Source organism: Chelon labrosus, assembly GCF_963514085.1.
Source record: "Chelon labrosus genome assembly, chromosome: 6".
Classification (NCBI taxonomy): domain Eukaryota; kingdom Metazoa; phylum Chordata; class Actinopteri; order Mugiliformes; family Mugilidae; genus Chelon; species Chelon labrosus.
The window spans coordinates 1,583,112-1,591,399 of NC_140342.1; the positions used below are offsets into that span (position 1 = coordinate 1,583,112).

Below are 8,288 nucleotides of genomic sequence, written 5' to 3' on the forward strand. Positions count from 1 at the left end.
ACAGCAAAGAGGTGGTCACTATTAATCATGTTAATATTTGCAAGCTTACAACTGCTTGAACTACAACTGGCTGCAATCATGCTGTAGCAGGGCTAAAGAACATACTACAATATAGTAGCATGTACGATGTTTCTGCATTATCTCATAGAGCAGAAGAAGGATCTTTGAATATTTGTTACCTGACAAACGTGCCACTCACCAGTTGACATTTCTGTTCTGGCGTTTGTCTCTGGAGTGCTAACCACCAAAGTATGATGTTTTGGCATTATATGTGATTCTTCATGATAAAAGGTTTCCAGTTAAGTGCTTAATTTATGTTATTATGTGACCTGAACTGTTACTGGTTTTAATATAAAGCAATAATGGTGCTACTGAAGAGGTATCAGTGCACAAGAGAAGACATTCTGGGCGAACTCCCCTTTAAAATATGAAACAACTTTCAATGAAAAGGACATTTGGATATTTCTTTAGAGACTGGATACAGAAGAGAGCTTATAAAGTAAAATTACAAAGTACAGGGGTTGTATTTACTCCTTTTCACTTTGAATGTACTTGACATTAAAGAGATCTGTGTCATACAGTATATGACTGAGCTGATGTAAACACTGGTTAAATAATATACTTGTTACTTATTATTTACTTATTACTTATTACTTATTATTACATACTTTAAAATCATGACTTGATTCAGACTTTTTTGCTTTTTCTGCATGCCTGGCAACATAAACATTGGAATGTAGCAACATATCCCTTGCAAAATCAATTAATTTACATAATCAAGGCCATCAACATCATTAATTACATCAATGCACTGATGCAGCCCTAGACCCATCCCTTACTTGACATGTCACTGAGTCGCTCAGACAACCAAATCTAGGCTCTAGAGACCTCTGGTGGTTCCAAAGATCTTCTGCTTCAGAAATGTATCACCACGATATCACTGAGTATCTCTAGAGAGAGGTTACTGGGCATTCTGTCCGAATGAACAAGAGTCTCTTCACAGATTGAATTGTGGAACCACAAGTGTTAGCATTTATTTAACCTGTCCAATCTATTCTCCTGTCATTGTCCAGAGTATCCCTTTAACACCCTTACTGGGAGACTGTTTGCACCAGACTCGCTCTAACGCGCTGTTAATACTCCTGCATATGTCCTGCGTTTGTACATAACCACAATATCAACAAAAGAGTCTAAGCAGCATACAGGGAAGAAGCTACACTTGCAATGCAATGTCATCAAAAACACGCCCAGTTCTCCTCACAGAGGCTGTTTCTGGAAAGCATTTCACAATGATCTTTTCTGAGCTGCAGTTTATATACACAGTATGGGTGAACACTATAAAATGAGGCTGCAAGCAAGACACAGACAGGGGAACTGCTCAACTATGTCAGTGAGACAGTAAAACTACAGAGAGGTGACTGCAAGCTAAGACATCTACTTAATGTTACTGCTACTGAGTTTTAAAAGGTTTACCCGTTCGCTGATCCTGCCTTTTCTCTCTCTTTTTTTTTGTTTTATCAGGACAAAGAAATTCCACTTCTTCCTTTAAGCAATTGTAAACATGAACACCCACTGTGACATGCGGGAAGTGGCCACGCAGATGATTCAGTATTATAAAACAGATAACAACTTTGATCTTAAGGAAATGAGAGCTTAAATGTGTACTGTGTAAATGCACAAGTTAAATGATGCGATCACAGATAGCACTAAGCAATGCCATATAATTCTAGTTTAGGTGTAATCACCCACATCTATTGCAACATACTTCAAATAGCTTCTTTGAAGGCTACCTAAATTAACAGCAAACCACAGTGCTGTAGCAGGTTGTAATTGATACGATCCATTATAGAACCGCATACCTGCCATAACACAGGTCTACGTATCTGGAATATGGAGCATTTTTGGGAACATCTATAATTTCTATAGTTTAACTTAACATTCTCCACTCCGCCATGAATATCAAGAAACAGTGTCTTAAACATTTTAAGTAGATCGTGTTCACCTGACAGTCTGCTCGCTCAGGACAAAAATGGTTAAAAAAAAAAAAAAAAAAAAAACCCAGACAGGTGGAACGCGTCGAAAACAAGTCTACAAATGATGTTTCGTTAAAATACCTCATGTGCTCTGTGTTAAACCGAGAGAGACAACCGTACCGCCAAGCATTTCGTTTCTTGTTTTATTCGACTGTTACTGTCGCTACAGACGCTACAGAGCCGACAGACGTCTGAGGAGGACATGGAGCCGTGCGCTGCACAGTGCGCACTCTCAACAGCCCGCATACTGACGGTGTGTCGTTAGTCCGGCTATGCAAACACTGAACATGAGACTGAACTCGAGTTTGCTGTTCCTAAAGGTGTGGGTATATTCAGTTAAACATTAAGGACGACTGATTGGGTCATTTCTAAACTCCGCTCTCTCCAAAAAAAGTTGTGTCCAAATACGCGGGAGGGACTTACCTTCAGCGAGGAACTGCCGAGACGTTTCGGGTCAAAGTGATTTAGTTCACAAACTCTGCTTTGAAAAGTAAAAATCAAAATCCAACGTGTTAGGTCACTTTGTCTCTTTGTTTCTCTGTGTCAGAATGAGTTCCACTTTCAAACCGCACCTCTCAGCCCCAGTCGTTCTCTGCCTGCTGCTGATACACTATTACAACACAACCCCACCTCAGCAAATAATGCTGGCTTTACCAGTCTGACTAGCAGATCAGTCCAACTTGGCAGCCATGTGGCCACCGCAGACACTTATTTAAAAAGGTTAGGATCCTCCCCACACGTCACCATGTAAAATCTTGAGTGTATGTTGTTGCGCATTCCGAAACACACAGGCCACCCACGGATGCACTGTACTACTGTAATACATTTAGGTTACTGTTTGCAGTGAGTGGATGGTTTTCAGTGTTTCAGGGGTTTGTCCGTACAGGGACTGGTCCAGAATGACAACTGCAGTGTTACTGTATTGATAACGTGTCTAATGTGACACCCAGCTATATTTAAAATCCTCCTCCTTACATACAAGGCCCTTAAAGGCCTAGCTCCATCATATCTTAAAGACCTCACTGTACCATATCATCCCAACAGATCACTTCGATCTGAAAGTGCAGGCCTACTTGTGGTTACTATAATTTCAAAAAGCAGAATGGGAGGTAGAGCTTTCAGCTATCAGGCTCCTCTCCTGAGGAACCAGCTCCCAGTTTGGGATAGGGAGGGAGACACTCTCTCTACTTTTAAGGGCAGGCTTAAGACTGTGTTTTTTTTAACAAGTTCATAATTAGGGCTGGACTGAACCATCCCTTAGTTATGCTGCAATAGGTCTAGACTGCTGGAGACTGGAGTCAGACAGTTTTCCCTCTGATCTAAAATTGAAGAAGGCTGTGACAGGTCTGTGCTTTTTTCACTTTCTTTTCATGTAAGACACAAGGCTCATATTCATGACTGTTCACAGCAGACCCAAGGCTGCACTGATTAGTGATAAATCCTACCTGTTCCTTGATAATGGCAGCATGGCGTCCCATGATAATGGCAGCATGGTGAGGATACTTCTGCCGCAGATGGTCCAGGAACACCTCTTTCTTCCTTTCCACATCAGAGTGCTGCATCGTGAAGCTGTCCAGCTGACTGTCTCCGTAGCTGGCACCAGCAGCAGGGGCGTGGCTTCGAGGTAAGGTGCTGGGAGAGCATGGAGCTGGGCCATAAGAGGAGATATTAGGGTTACAGAGCAGGGTGCTGTTGGTGTGATATTTCTTGGGCAACATATGCTCTGTGCTGCTGTCTACTGCACTAAAAGAAGAGGAAGAGACTCTGGAAGGCAAGTTTCCTGGATCTGAGCGGGATGGATGAAAGAGGGAAAGAGTGAAGAAGGGAGGAAATGGGATGTGAGTCAAGGAAAAGGGGACAAATGAGATGAAGATACAGGACAGGACAAGAACAGAAAGGAAAGGAGAGGACAGAAAAAACTAAGATGACCGGATGAACTCTTAGCCTGTGTCAAGCTTTCCTTTCTCTTCTTGAAGAAATCATATTTAGTTATTCATTTGTAGCTGACGTGAATTCCAAATGCTTACTAACTGGAGTCTAGTTCTGTGAACATAGATGAGCCCAGATGTGAATTAGAACCTAGTACATTTGTTGGGGGTTGGTTTAATGTAAATTCTAGATTGCTGTGGTGAGCCTATTATTTGCATTGCTTGATATGCACATGTAAAAAATGTGGTGGGATACAAAGGTGCAAACAACAAGAAATTTTTTTGTTGATTTCACATTTACTTTGAGTATATACATATATTGTCTTGACACAGGGAAAGTTCATCCAATCATTTTATTATATATTGTCTACACATGACATTCTTTTTGTTTCTTTTCCAGCCACTTCCACATTATTTCACTCCCTTTGATATATTCATATACTGTGGGAATATGACATTATTCTTCAGTTCACACATTACTTGCGAGTTAATACTAAAAATAATTAACTTGATAAGATAAGATCAGGTAAGATAAGATAATCCTTTATTTATCTCACTGTGGGGAGAAAGGGCAGTGCACACCAGAGATAAAAATGTTGGTTGGTTGTACAGCCCCACAGCAGCGGGAGGGAAGGACCTGCAGTAATGCTCCTTCACACAGGACCTCTGAAGGACCTAACAGGTAGAGTCTGCTCTGGCCTGTCTTATACAGTGCTAGCGTGGTCTGTCCAGTCCAATTAAGTATTCAATGAACTCCCAGGACTTGTAAGAGTCCACTGTCTCTTTGTCCATTCCCTGGATGTTCACCAGTGTGTGTGCTGTGACCTGTGGAAATCCACCACCAGCTCCTTGATTTTACCTACATTCAGCTGAATGCAGGTGTGGGTTTGTAAGTATATGCACGCAGTCAGTGTGATCATTTTTTTCTGTCCATCATGAGTGAAATAATATCATAGTGGTGACTCTATTCTAAAGCACAAATATTTAGAGAGCGCCCTTAGTAATGGACATATGAGTCTGTTGCATGTGATGTGTGTGCTTATGCTGATCTCTTCATATGGATCAGTTGCTGAGTGGTGTCCATGTCGATGCACAGATTAGTGCTGCAGCAGTGGATGAGAAATGCACATCTTTGCAGAACATGAGAATAATAGGATGACTAAAACTAAAATACCAAACAATATCAATTCAGCTTCGAACGGCATGAGTTCCCATACAGACTGGGATAGAAAATGTAGGCTACGTGTCTGAGATGTACCATGAGATGTTGTAGGTGTAGATTGCTGGAATCATCTGGTTACATCCGTATGTTAATACTAACAACTGCTTGGAAATCCAAAGTCCTCCAAAGTTAACACAGGAGTCTTTAAAGCCAGGATGGTGAAATCTTCAAATAAAGTCTAAAATTGATCAGTAACTGTGAATGGCGTCAGGGATTGGTGTGAGGCAGCTCTCTTATACATGCTTTACAATGGCAGCAGCTTTATATAGTTGCTGCCAGCTGTGGCTCCGTAGGTAGCGTTGGTTGTTGTTATAAGAAATGTCCATGCATTGCTAATGAAAGAAAAGCTCGTCTTTGCCATCACTGATGGGAATGACTTGATCTTAGTGTCTCAGCTAATCAAAGTCCAAAAAAGGTTCAGAAAAGAAGAACAAACCTTTTTTGGATGTACCATGACCTGGATGACTGAGAACCTTCACAGACATATAGCTAATCAAAGCTAAGCTAAGAGGGAGCAGGCTGCCTTTCAAACATTACCATAGCACACTTTTCAGCTTGCCATGGTCAGGGCAATTGGTGGTAATGTAGCAGACACTAGGGTCATAATTCACCATAATCAGAGTCCTGATGTACGTTCAACACACAGTGGTTGGTAGACACAGTCTCTTTAAGTGGAGTGGGTTTTGTTTGTTGTAAGGTAGTAGGGGTGAGGTAAAGAGAAGAGAAAAATTCTGCTCTGTTGCAGTTCATACAGCAAAAGCTTTATCAGGACATAGTTAACAAGTAAACATTACTACAGTATAAACAAATGTGTATATAATATAACTAGTATTTGTATTCACATTATTTATACTCTGCAGTTATTATTAAACATATTTGGGTGAATTCTTCTTATAATTACTGTAGTACTGACTTTTCCTGTCCATTAACATACAACTTGAATTATGTTTAAAATAACTAATTAACAACAGAAAATATCATTGAAAATGTAGTGGTCAATTAATTTGTTAACTTGAATTAAGCATGTTAATTAATACTGGGCCTGCCAGCAATAAATGACAACACTGACAACATGCAATCCGCAATACTGATGCGCAAGGGTTCAGGGATCAAACCACCACATCATCTGAGCCACAGCTGCCCGACAGTGACTAAATAGGAAAGACACACTCAAATGTTTTATGTGCAGAACATTTACAAAAGAAAAGAAGAACATATGGAATAAGTCCAACTCAAAGCACTTTCTGTTGCCCCCCACCTTCAGTGCCTCCAATATTATTGGCCTCCCGACGCCTTCCCATCATCTCAGACCTCAACAACAAAGCCATCACAATTACGTTATGGCAGGAGTTTTGTCCCCTATACTATAGTGCAACTAAACAAAATACCTTGCCCCTGTACAGACTGTGGCAACATTTTTTTTCTATCTAGTGAATCTTATTGTACATGGATGTACAATATGTAATCCATATAATCAATGTAATCCATCCATCCAACTTTTCGTCAATTCCGTTTTTGTTCGCTCATCCAACGTTGCAATTATAACAGGCTTGTCAAAGGAATGCTAGATATTCCTAACTTCAGCAATGTATTCCAGTTCCTCTAAAAGGATCCGAAGATGTTTCCAGGCCAGGCGAGACATCCCTCCAGCAAATTCTAGGTAGCTCCTGAAGGGATCCTGAACTAATTTTCCACTTCATGATGTAAAATAACAATGGACTGTATTTTCTCTTTACTTAGTTGAGAGGTTTTCGTCATAATTTGGATTAGAACAGCAGGTGAATAGGGCTATTCACTGTAGAGAACTATGTACCAACTCTACCTCTGCAAAACACATCAAGAAGGCAAGAAATTACACTAATTCACTGCTGATATACCTGTTAAATGGAAACCATTCTCAGTGACTACCTCATGAAGCTGACTGAGAGAATCTACAACACTGTCAAGGAAGCAAAAGTTGGCTACTTTGAAGAATCTAAAATATGAAACATGCTCTGGTTTGTTTAACACTCTTTTGTTTACTGCACAATTCCATTTGTGTTCCATCGTAGTCTTGATGCCTTCACTATTAATCTACTACGCAGACACTCTGCTTAACTTCCTGTCTGAACGGTCTGATGGCATGTTACAGCTTAAATCTAATTAGAACCATCAGTTAAAATGCCACTGATCCTGCTTTCTGCCATAGCTGCTGTGACCTACGCTCTAAAAAGAGATGTGTGGCATTTTACATCATCTCAAATCATCCGGTTCTAACATGCACACATACTACACTGTTGAAATAATTTTGTTTGGAGACACATTCTTCTTTTTATTCCTCTTTATATAAATCACACTGTCACAATCATTTCATGAGAAGAGGTCAAAAATATTTTATTCCGACTTTATGGGCAAAAGTGCATTAGCTAAATACAGTGGAAAATACACCCTGAATTCACAGCACATGTGACACATTGGAGCAGCAGAAGCGCTGAACAAGTAAGCTTTTCTCCACGCTACAGTGGCTATGAATTCAAACACACTCTGGATGCCAAGTGCTGATAATCAAAAGTAAGTAAAGTAGAAGAATCGGGATGCATAGTGTCCTCTTGCTCCACGACTGTTTCTCTTTTACAGTATGTATATTGGTGAGTTTCCCAATCTCCTCAGTGCACAGGCGATGGAGCTAAAATCATTATTGTCAGTGGAAGCATACAGTGCCTTTAGTTTCCGCATTATGTGGCCAAGAGGCAATATTAGTCTAAAAGACCAACAGACCAAATACTAACCCTCTAAGGACAACATACACAGTGGTAACATTTTAAAGCGTTCACAAGAAGCATAAGAAAAATCTTGTCCCTTAGGATACAAAGCAATTAACTTGACAAGTAAATCTGACCTGGTGCTGACATCCTTTGAGTAAGCTGTTACAGTGAATGGTGTCAAGGGCTACCTAAGAGTAACTGAGGTTGACCAATGCAAGAAACTAATATTGATGATTTTGCTAAATACTGTTACTCTTTTCTTGTGGTGTACAGACATAAAGAGGCACCCGCCCACTCTTCTGACATTTGAAGCTGTCCTCAAGCTTTGCTCTTTGGAATGAGGACACTTTGTGACTGGTTG

General features: G+C 40.4%; 1 protein-coding gene across 1 annotated transcript in view; it reads right to left on the reverse strand.

Annotated features, from left to right (window-relative positions):
• Positions 1-2,812, reverse strand: part of LOC311489075 (sickle tail protein homolog) — a 42,126-nt gene extending 39,314 nt beyond the window's left edge. The window contains exon 1 of the mRNA XM_084545974.1: positions 2,457-2,812. The gene's annotated coding sequence lies outside the window, so the exon portion shown is untranslated. The remainder of the gene's footprint in view (positions 1-2,456) is intronic.
• Between the last annotated feature and the right edge of the window lie 5,476 nt (positions 2,813-8,288).